Raw genomic sequence first — 12137 nt, forward strand, 5'->3', positions numbered from 1 at the left:
AAGATACCAAAATAACATCATATCAGTAAGTATGTTTTCCCCAACAGAGTAAATATGAGTACAGCTATTAGAAAACAAAATATTTTCCTGATAAATGAATAAGGACACTGAAGAGTTGTGTAATATTTTAAATAGCATGTGTTATTATGTGAATATGAATAAATACATCAGAATATTTTTTTAATGAAAATATGTCAATCATTATTTGAATATGTTCTTTAACCCGTTGTATATTTAAATAAGCAATAATGCCCTCGAAGCCGGTGTTTGGAGGATATATTAGCACGGTTTGCCAACTTTGCCCATGCCAATATATCCTCCAAACACAGACTTCTCTGGCTTTATCACTTCATTAAATGTCTGCATTATTCTACCTGTTTCAACACAGACCACTGACACCTTGTGTTGCTATAATACTCACCAAACGTCTAGGCTTGAGTTTCACTCACTCCTAATCCCATTTTTACCTCTCACTGCACATTGGTGACTGCACTCTCACTGCACTCTTGGTGTGAAAAGCTATTTTGAACAGTGATAAGTTACAACCATCAAATAGAGCATCAACAACATGAAGGCCTCTATTGTTGACAGTGTGCTGGAGAAAGGTGCCCTTAGCAGCATAAAGATAGCACTGGCTGTCCACACAGAGGGAAGAGGGCACATTAGCCCAGTCAGGAAGACTTTGTTTCTGGAAACTTGATTCCTTTCCCTGTATTTGATGGCAACTTATTGTGGTGGACAGGATACAGATGTAAGATCTTAATCTGATCACCCTGTTGCAAGAGAACTTTCCTACAGGAAATATACAACTTGTAGTTCATTTGAAGTTTTAAAAATGCTTCTGATGTTTGTAATTTCCACTTTTCAGACAGAAATTTCAGACTTGATTTTCCCTTACGGAAAATGTATGAAATCCACATAATCATTCACATTTCCTGTTGCTGCAGGATTATGTTCCTGCTGTAGCAAACTGTCTCAAAACGCATCATCATCATGATGTGGCAACTGACAATTCGCTTCACCGCTGACATGCAAAAGATTTTGGGACTAAAATACAAAAATATAGTTTTTCAACAAAATAATTCCTTCGACAGTAATTCATATAAATGTACTGTATGATATTTTATCAGTAAAGGACTCAACCATGCATGCTGGCTAGGTTTGGTCATTGAGACAGTATGCTGTAGTTGTCGTTTCAAGGGCCAAACACAAGCCTTGAAGGTCTGAAAGGTCCTTACACATTATGTGGTCCTCTTTTAGTCCCCGACTCCCTGCAACCATCCGTCTAACTAAAGCATTGGCCCACTTCCTGGCTTAACAGGGGCAGTCTGATTCAAGGCTCTAAAATTAGCAGCCGGCAGGGCACTGGTAGCCTTTCAGGGGATGTCCAGCTCTCATTTAGTAAAACTCTGCATTGCTATGGCTGCTACACTTAGAAGTGCTGATCTATGATCAGGACCCCTCTGTCCATGTCATATTACTCATTATAATCTAAAAGCCCAAACTGATCGTATATCAGCACTCTTACTTTGGTCCTACTCTTATTTAGTAAGACTCTGCATTGCTATGGCTGCTACACTTAGAAGTGCTGATCTATGATCAGGACCCCTCTGTCCATGTCATATTACTCATTATAATCTAAAATCCCAAACTGATCGTATATCAGCACTCTTACTTTGGTCCTACTCTTATTTAGTAAGACTCTGCATTGCTATGGCTGCTACACTTAGAAGTGCTGATTTATGATCAGGACCCCTCTGTCCATATCATGTTACTCATTATAATCTAAAAAGCCAAACTGATCCTAGATCAGCACTCATACTTTGGCACTACTCTTACCTAGTAAAACATTGCTGCATTGCTGGCTGCTACACTTAGAAAGAGCTGGCCACTGCAGCACAAAGTCGATCGACCTTGCAGCCCAATCAAGCCCAAATGTGGAGCAGGTCAATACACTTTAAGGTTACAGTAGAGAGCAGACCTTTAGAAAGATCTAAGATTAGAAATGAAAGGCAAAGGTTAGCTGATTGGCCAGCTGTACTGTAGTGACTGTACACATGTAAGAGTCAAGGGCCAGTTTTACTTGAGCTTTAGTGAATTGACTAGTCATTGATGCCCAGTTTGCCAACCTAAGGTGAGCTGTAACAAATTTGCATTTGTACGATGATATAACAGCAAAACGACTTTTCCTCTCCTATGTAAACCATGCTGTACACTGCATTAGATTGAGATTGACAGGACCACATTGTCTGGTGCCTGTCGTGGCCCTCACTGTACATCCACATACACCGTCTGTAATATGAGGCCCTAGGCCCTAGGCCATGCACTCTCACATACCAGACACGTGAGACCTATAGGCTTCATACAGCTATAGGCATTGCACACGTTGGCAGGTTTCCATAGGTCTATAACTGACCACCTGGACGTGGCAGAGAGCCAAGAATACACCACCATCTCAAATATACTTATCATCTCAGATCATGTCAATGCTAATGTATGCACACATGACTGTAAGTCGCTTTGGATAAAAGCGTCTGCTAAATGGCATATATTATTATTATTATTATTACTTTGACAAGTTATGGTGTACAATTCCAGCTGATCTAAATTCCATACAGTCAGTTCACATTCACACTCTGCCTGGGCTGAGTGGTCTAAAGAGTAGAAGCTTGAAGACAGATGTGTGAAGTTTTGTTTGCAGAGTCAGGAAACGCAGCCGTCGCCTTCGTCATGTCTAGCTTGTTTTACATTAGACTACCGTCTAATATGTTAGTACAGTATGGGTTGTTTTACAGTAACCTACCGTCTAGTACAGTATGGGTTGTTTTACAGTAACCTACCGTCTAGTACAGTATGAGTTGTTTTACGGTAGCCTACCATGTAATATGAGAGTAAAGCATGGGTTTGTTTAAGTAGCCTACATATGATACTGTATTACAGTATGGGTTGCTTTACAGTAGCCTACTGTCTAATACACAATATATGGGTTGTTTTACAGTAGTCTACTGTATAATACGGTAATACAGTATGGGTTGTTTTACAGTAGCTTACCATCTAATACGGTAAAACAGTATGGGTTGTTTTACAGTAGTCTACTGTATAATACGGTAGGACAGTATGTCTTTTTTTTGCCCACCATCAAATATGGCAGTATAGTATGGGTTGTTTTACAGAAGCCTAACATCTAATACAGTAGGACTGTATGGGTTGGTTTACAGTAGACTTTAGTCTTATACGGTAGTACAGTTCTTTTTTTTTACAGTAGACTACCGTCTAATACAGTAGGACATTATGGGTTGTTTTACAGTAGCCTGCAGTCTAATATGGTAGGACAGTATGGGTTGTTTTACAGTAGCCTGCAGTCTAATACGGCAGAACAGTATGGGTTGTTTTACAGTAGCCTGCAGTCTAATATGGTAGGACAGTATGGGTTGTTTTACAGTAGCCTGCAGTCTAATATGGTAGGACAGTATGGGTTGTTTTACAGTAGCCTGCAGTCTAATATGGTAGGACAGTATGGGTTGTTTTACAGTAGCCTGCAGTCTAATATGGTAGGACAGTATGGGTTGTTTTACAGTAGCCTGCAGTCTAATATGGTAGGACAGTATGGGTTGTTTTACAGTAGCCTGCAGTCTAATATGGTAGGACAGTATGGGTTGTTTTACAGTAGCCTGCAGTCTAATATGGTAGGACAGTATGGGTTGTTTTACAGTAGCCTGCAGTCTAATATGGTAGGACAGTATGGGTTGTTTTACAGTAGCCTGCAGTCTAATATGGTAGGACAGTATGGGTTGTTTTACAGTAGCCTGCAGTCTAATATGGTAGGACAGTATGGGTTGTTTTACAGTAGCCTGCAGTCTAATGTGGTAGGACATAACTAACCGTACATAGTCTTTGGTGACAGACATTTAACATAAACTGCTAGCCAGCGGCAACACACAAAATATTTGGTTCCCTACATAACACTGTGTGCCTCCTGGCTCAGTAGCTGCATGGTAGAGTAGAGTGGTTGTGGTGGTGGTGATGGTGGTGGGGGGGGTTCTGGGCTCTGCCTACATTGGCTGGTACTGTACAGTCACTACAGTGAGTGGCGGTGAGGTTTCTGTGCTCTCAGTGAGTGGTGGTGGTGAGGTTTCTGTGCTCTCTCAGTGAGTGGTGGTGAGGTTTCTGTGCTCTCTCAGTGAGTGGTGAGGTTTCTGTGCTCTCTCAGTGAGTGGTGGTGAGGTTTCTGTGCTCTCTCAGTGAGTGGTGGTGAGGTTTCTGTGCTCTCTCAGTGAGTGGTGGTGAGGTGCTCTCTCTGTGTTTCTCTCTCAGTGAGTGGTGGTGGTGAGGTTTCTGTGCTCTCTCAGTGAGTGGTGGTGAGGTTTCTGTGCTCTCTCAGTGAGTGGTGGTGAGGTTTCTGTGCTCTCTCAGTGAGTGGTGGTGAGGTTTCTGTGCTCTCTCAGTGAGTGGTGGTGGTGAGGTTTCTGTGCTCTCAGTGAGTGAGTGGTGGTGGTGAGGTTTCTGTGCTCTCTCAGTGAGTGGTGGTGAGGTTTCTGTGCTCTCTCAGTGAGTGGTGGTGAGGTTTCTGTGCTCTGTGCTGTCTCAGTGAGTGGTGGTGGTGAGGTTTCTGTGCTCTCTCAGTGAGTGGTGGTGGTGAGGTTTCTGTGCTCTCTCAGTGAGTGGTGGTGGTGAGGTTTCTGTGCTCTCTCAGTGAGTGGTGGTGAGGTTTCTGTGCTCTCTCAGTGAGTGGTGGTGAGGTTTCTGTGCTCTCTCAGTGAGTGGTGGTGAGGTTTCTGTGCTCTCTCAGTGAGTGGTGGTGAGGTTTCTGTGCTCTCTCAGTGAGTGGTGGTGGTGAGGTTTCTGTGCTCTCTCAGTGAGTGGTGGTGGTGAGGTTTCTGTGCTCTCTCAGTGAGTGGTGGTGGTGAGGTTTCTGTGCTCTGTGCTCTCTCAGTGAGTGGTGGTGAGGTTTCTGTGCTCTCTCAGTGAGTGGTGGTGGTGAGGTTTCTGTGCTCTCTCAGTGAGTGGTGGTGAGGTTTCTGTGCTCTGTGCTCTCTCAGTGAGTGGTGGTGAGGTTTCTGTGCTCTCTCAGTGAGTGGTGGTGGTGAGGTTTCTGTGCTCTCTCAGTGAGTGGTGGTGGTGAGGTTTCTGTGCTCTCTCAGTGAGTGGTGGTGAGGTTTCTGTGCTCTGTGCTCTCTCAGTGAGTGGTGGTGAGGTTTCTGTGCTCTCTCAGTGAGTGGTGGTGGTGAGGTTTTTCTCAGTGAGTGGTGGTGAGGTCTCTCAGTGAGTGGTGGTGGTGAGGTTTCTGTGCTCTCTCAGTGAGTGGTGGTGGTGAGGTTTCTGTGCTCTCTCAGTGAGTGGTGGTGAGGTTTCTGTGCTCTCTCAGTGAGTGGTGGTGAGGTTTCTGTGCTCTCTCAGTGAGTGGTGGTGGTGAGGTTTCTGTGCTCTCTCAGTGAGTGGTGGTGGTGAGGTTTCTGTGCTCTCTCAGTGAGTGGTGGTGAGGTGTCTGTGCTCTCTCAGTGAGTGGTGGTGGTGAGGTTTCTGTGCTCTGTGCTCTCTCAGTGAGTGGTGGTGAGGTGTCTGTGCTCTCTCAGTGAGTGGTGGTGGTGAGGTTTCTGTGCTCTCTCAGTGAGTGGTGGTGAGGTTTCTGTGCTCTCTCAGTGAGTGGTGGTGAGGTTTCTGTGCTCTCTCAGTGAGTGGTGGTGAGGTTTCTGTGCTCTCTCAGTGAGTGGTGGTGAGGTGCTCTGTGCTCTCTCAGTGAGTGGTGGTGGTGAGGTTTCTGTGCTCTCTCAGTGAGTGGTGGTGGTGGTGAGGTTTCTGTGCTCTCTCAGTGAGTGGTGGTGGTGAGGTTTCTGTGCTCTCAGTGAGTGGTGGTGGTGAGGTTTCTGTGCTCTCTCAGTGAGTGCAGCCTGACAGCCTGTTGACTGTCTTTATCAGTTCTTCACCAGCACCACAGGGTCAGTGAGAGGCTGATAGCAGTCAGATGGATGGCTCCAGAGCAGAGGGCAGTCAGGTCGTTCCCATAAAGATACAGCCCTACCAACGTCAGAGAAATGAATTCTAGTTCCACTAGAGATGGTGATACAGGCTTTGGTTCCACACAGTTTCACTGCTGTTGATGTTGATGTCAGCTACTTACATAAAAGGGTCGTTCCATTTGATTTCAATCACTTTTTGACTGCACCCTTTTTGATTTGAACTCAATTTTCTCTACATATTTGCAACTTTCAGACCTGAATGCCAAAGCATTTAGGAGATAAGAGGTGCTCAAAGTTGACTCATGTCTCATACTCCACTATGCCATGAGACATCCATGTCTTCATCACTGGAAAATATAAACTGTTGAGTTTAATATAATTTAAAAGCTTACAAACAGGGTTGTCAAAAAATGTAATAATTTTCTTTAAAAAACAATGTTTTTATTAAAATGATTTTTCCTTTAACATCAAATATCTAAAAACACGTAAACTCCGATTCTTTTCATTTTCATGTTGTAGCTTAGATCCTATTTTACGTCATCTGATGTGTTTGTGTTGTTCCAGTCATCGGTTGAGACACAGTAGACTCTAGAATATAGACATGGATGTCTCATGGTAGGGAGGCGTCTGCAAAATGGCTCAACTTCAAGCACCTCTATCTCCTAAATGTTGAGTCATTCTGGTTCAAAAGGCCCCTTTCGGACACTTCTAACAGGGGTAAATATGTCTGGGAAGTTACATCCAAACTAAAGGGCTGTGTCAAAAAGGGATTGGAGTCAAATGGAACGACCCACAAGTCTATTCACACGCTGGGAACTGTACTGTAGAGAAATGTGTCGTTGGTGTTGAATGGCGAATGGATTAAACATCGTCTATCATTTGAAGTCATCGTTTTATAGACGATCTGCAGAAGAGGATCCACAGTGATAACGGATTACAGTACATTGCTTCGAAACCACAAACATCTCCTATTGACTCAATACATTGTCATCGCACTAGCATGCAGAGCATGTACCAAAGGATTCATGTGACCAGCTTAACATGTACGTTGTCCATCAGAAATAACCCCTGGTCAAAGTGGTCTCGACTCGCAGACCGTTTGTGTGAAGTGCTGCTGCTACCCTTTTATTTTCCATTCATGTCCGATAATGGTATCAGGCTTGACCTCTGACCTATAGGCATACCAGACAGAGTCAGACAGCAACTGGAATGATCAAGACAAGTGGAAAAGAGGCTAGGTCAGAGAGGGAAACATGAGACCCCCACCAATCCTCTACCCACCCTACACTGATCTATTCCAGACCTTTAAGGCCCTTCACCACCTCTCCCATTCTAGCCCTGTAAAAATAGACCCTATTTTTCACTAGCAAGAACACTAAGTAAGGCTACGGTCTAAATTCATGAGCCATGTAAATGTGTAGATCTAAATAAAGCCCTGTCGGTGAGGTGTGGGATATTGACAGGACGAGCAAAGTATTTCCACAACACTTTATTTATTTAAACTGTTAATTACATTAGAAAAATTACAGTTGTGTTAAAAAAACAACACCAAGTGAATTAAGTGCATTTTGCAGCAATTCAAGTTTTCAATAGTTTGACAGACAACGATATATTATTATACACAACATGAATAATGCTTTGCTATATTTTTTGATTTTATTTTTCAATCTAGTCTAGACTTGAGCAATGTACATTATGTGAAAAGAGTTCAAGTGTAAACTTAGTTATTTCCATGAGATTTCAGTAGATATCAACAAACAGTACCGGTTAAACGGAGAAATACAAAAGTATAAAAAAAAGAACAAGTCTAAACAAAATGTTGCATTTTGTTAGTGAAAAAAATCTACGTTTCAGAATTGCACTTTCCACCTTGGCTCTAAATTGTGTATTCACCACAGTGAATATCCTAGTTATAACTAGTTGATAAATAACTAGTTACTCTTTCTAAAAAGCAGCTTGTTCATCAAACCAATCCTTATCTCTTAGCCCAAACCTCTCCTCAACTGCAATAATACAGTACTTCTAATACAGTCTTGAGTTAGAGTTTTACTATTCCTCCTCTTCTTCCTCCTCTTCTTCTTCCTCCTCCCCTTCTTCTTCCTCTGTCACCACATCATCATCATCATCATCCCCCAGTCCAAAGCCCATTTGGTACAAGATGACCTCCACTTCTTCTGTGCACAGTGTAAGGTGCTCCATGTTCTCGAACCCAGGCTCGGGCCTTTCTAAGTTGGAGCCTTTAGCTGCCTCTTTGGCCTGTGCAATCAGCTCCTTCCCACTAATCAGGAACTCGGCTGCATTGCCCTTCTCCATGGTCTGGGCCGCCTTCTCCTTTAGGTTGATACTAGCCTGGAGCTGCTCCGTGTACCTCTCCACCAGGGACCTCAGCAACCCCAGCTTCCTCTCCTCCTCCTGGGTGATCTTTTCCAGGAGCTGGCCCTTACGTTCCTCCAGGATGGCATAGAGCAAGTCGAAGCTCTCCCCCAGACGTCTCTTCTGAAGCTGGCTGTTCTCCTCGATGCTCTTGCATGTGTCCTCCATCTGAGCCATCACGGCCTGGACACAGCTGTTACCCGCCGCAAGGAGATCTACGGCGTTCCGCAGCTCGGCCTTCTGGGTATCGTAGATGCTCTGCAGGGGTGACACCTCACAGTCCTTGTGCTGGCCGAACACTTTGCACATGGAGCAGGTGGGCGTCTGGCAGGTCACACAGTAAATATTAATGCGCTCGTCCTCGTGCTCCGTACACATGGGCTCCTTGGTGTCTTTGTCCTTCAGCGGTGGGTCTGCAACGTTACTTCCTACTTCTCCGCCGCCGCTCTCCGGCTGCTGCTTGTAGATATCAATGATGTTCTCCACTAGCAGGTTCCTCTGAAGGCCGTAGACGCCGTGGCGGTCCAGGACGACCTCGAAAGCGGCAGGTGGGGCAGCGGAAGATGCCCCCCGGAGTAGTGGTAAGGGTTGCGGGAGTCGTAGAGGTCGCTGGCGCAGCCGCGGCACAGGTTGTGTTGGCAGGGCAGGATGACTACGGGCTTCTGGAACATCTCCAGGCAGATGGGGCAGCTCAGCTGGCTCTCCAGGCTCTCCCTGGGGCTGGGCTGGTGCGTCACCTGGCCGGTCTGGATATCCATGTCTGGATAGATGTGTTTCTCTGTTCTTACAAGGTATAAGTCCTTAATGTTCTGAGTGGGTGGCCTAGGCGCTTTGTCTTAGGTGGTGTGGCTCTTTCTCTGTCTGTCTCTCCTTCTGTTGCAGTCTGGTATAGTGACTGCTTTCTCCACTTGGTTTATTTTGATCTAGCCACTCTCCGGGCCACAGCTGACAATTTATACTGCTGGGCTGGCCGTGACACCCGAGCCTCCACGCGGTCTGAGGCACGGGTCCCACCCTTTGCTTGTTTGCAAGGCTCAATTCTGAGATAATTAACCCCTTCTGGCCCCGGCACGTCATACTTAGCAACACCCACCGTCCCGCCCTCCCCTCTCTCTCTCTTTCTGTGGGAGGGGCTAAATCAATAGACAACTGGCCAAACAACCCCCAATAACAACAGGTCACCCACCACACCACAAAACACGATTAGGGTCGTTCACATCTGTTTACATCTTAGATTGACCCCTTTCGGCCTCTGCAGAAATAGGTCAGACGTAATGCATATGCCTTCTCATAGCCAGACATCAGGTATGTTATAAATTCATCTCTCGTGGACAGACTACGTCAACATAAAAATAAGCATCTGACCAAATTATGCTTCTGGGTTAATGGAGATTAGTAATAACATAAACATGTCCACATTCTGCTGTTATACAGAGAAATTGTAAACATGCTGGTTTTCTTGAAGATGCTCTAGCAGACTGTAAATGTAATCCGTGGCTGACAGAAAAAATACAGATTTGACAGAGTAAACAACGTAGAAATAGAATGAACACAAGTTGTAGAATCCACATAGTTTGTAATAGAGCAGGTAGAATGTGCCATATTGCTCTACTATATGTCTAGTGACTGAGCTGGTAGTACACATTATAGAAATAGAATGAACACAAGTTGTAGACATAGTTTGAGCTGCCATATTGCTCTACTATATGTAGTGAGCTGGTAGTACATTATAGAAATAGAATGTCATGTCCTATCCTCTGCCAGGTTCCCCTCCCCCTCTTCCTTTACCCTGTACCCCTGCATAGCCTAAAAGACAGATTGTGTGTGTGTGTGTGTGTGTGTGTGTGTGTGTGTGTGTGTGTGTGTGTGTGTGTGTGTGTGTGTGTGTGTGTGTGTGTGTGTGTGTGTGTGTGTGTGTGTGTGTGTGTGTGTGTGTGTGTGTGTGTGTGTGTGTGTGTGTGTGTGTGTGTGTGTGTGTGTTGCACAACTCTGGAAAGTTTGGGGGTTGTAAACATTAAAAGTTATGTGCCCTCATTGACACCCCAGTAGGACACGGTCGACCCAGTCCGGGTGATCACAGCAGCTTGTGCAACACTGTCCACATCACACACCACAACAAAGAACATCCATGGTACTCATTGAGCCGCTCTGAAAACCAGCAACAACAAAATAACAGGTGCTGTACACAGGGGGGTGTACTCATGCACATGGGCTTGGTTGCAGGGGTGGTATCCCAAACATTTCCACCATGGAGGAGTGTTGTGTCAGGTTGTGCCACGTTGGAGGTGTAGGGGGACATTAGTCACGTGGGTGTAATCATGTCAACATGCTGGATATGGCGTAGAGAAGAAGATGGATGGGACAGACACACAGTATACTGACTGTCATCCCTACCTGCACTGGTTCACAGGTCTGTAGTTTAGGACAGACACACAGCATACTGACTGTCATCTCTACCTGCACTGGTTCACAGGTACTGTAGTTTAGGACAGACACACAGTATACTGACTGTCATCCCTACCTGCACTGGTTCACAGGTACTGTAGTTTAGGACAGACAGACACTGTCACAGCACTGGTTACAGGTACTGTAGTTTAGGACAGACACACAGTATACTCTGTCATCCCTACCTGCACTGGTTCACAGGTACTGTAGTTTAGGACAGACACACAGTATACTGACTGTCATCCCTACCTGCACTGGTTCACAGGTACTGTAGTTTAGGACAGACACACAGTATACTGACTGTCATCCCTACCTGCACTGGTTCACAGGTACTGTAGTTTAGGACAGACACACAGTATACTGACTGTCATCCTACCTGCACTGGTTCACAGGTACTGTAGTTTAGGACAGACACACAGTATACTGACTGTCATCTCTACCTGCACTGGTTCACAGGTACTGTAGTTTAGGACAGACACACAGTATACTGACTGTCATCCTATCTGCACTGGTTCACAGGTACTGTAGTTTAGGACAGACACACAGTATACTGACGGTCATCTCTACCTGCACTGGTTCACAGGTACTGTAGTTTAGGACAGACACACAGTATACTGACTGTCATCTCTACCTGCACTGGTTCACAGGTACTGTAGTTTAGGACAGACACACAGTATACTGACTGTCATCTCTACCTGCACTGGTTCACAGGTACTGTAGTTTAGTTCACCTGTAGCCCAGATAGCTCACCTGTGGATGCTGTGCCCGATATCACACCTTCCTTATTATCTTGTGCATATGATATCATCACTGAATGGTGCTTTCTAGTACACAACATTTGATGTTGAATCATGAATAGATCATCCATCCTTTCATCTGTTCACCCCAGAAAACACTCATAAAATATACATTCACAGTTTGAGTATATCAACAGCCATGTAACTGACCACTCCAGCATCCCTAGAGTACCACAACAAACGCATGAGGTTGTGGTGATGCAAGACTTCTCTGAACCTGCCTGTCCCAGCCCTTCCAGTAATGTTGAGAGACAGAGTCATGTGCTGCCTGGTCCTGCAGTGGGTGGTGCTATGGGACTGGTGGAAGGGAGCAGACAGGGTAGACAGTGTACTTCAGAGAGATATACATGTGTGGTTCCAGGAGACCAGTGGCGGGGTGAAGGGTCACACTCCTCAAAATGTCAGCAGGCGCATCACAGGCCAAGGCCACTGGCACCAGTGGATGAGGGAGGGAGGAGCTACGGGAGGACGGGCTCATTGTAATGTCTGGAATGGAATACATGGAACGGTATCAAACACATCAAAAGTTTGGAAACCACATGTTTGACTCCATTCCATCGATTCC

At 45.2% G+C, this 12137-nt stretch overlaps 1 pseudogene across 1 annotated transcript; it reads right to left on the reverse strand.

The window, feature by feature from the left end:
* Positions 1-7431: 7431 nt before the first annotated feature.
* LOC124024907 lies at positions 7432-9265 on the reverse strand (annotated as a pseudogene). Its single transcript, XR_006837102.1, has one exon. The product of XR_006837102.1 is annotated as an E3 ubiquitin-protein ligase TRIM63-like (transcript).
* Positions 9266-12137: the final 2872 nt, after the last annotated feature.

Source organism: Oncorhynchus gorbuscha, unplaced genomic scaffold (genome assembly GCF_021184085.1).
Source record: "Oncorhynchus gorbuscha isolate QuinsamMale2020 ecotype Even-year unplaced genomic scaffold, OgorEven_v1.0 Un_scaffold_2063, whole genome shotgun sequence".
NCBI classification, from domain to species: Eukaryota; Metazoa; Chordata; class Actinopteri; order Salmoniformes; family Salmonidae; genus Oncorhynchus; species Oncorhynchus gorbuscha.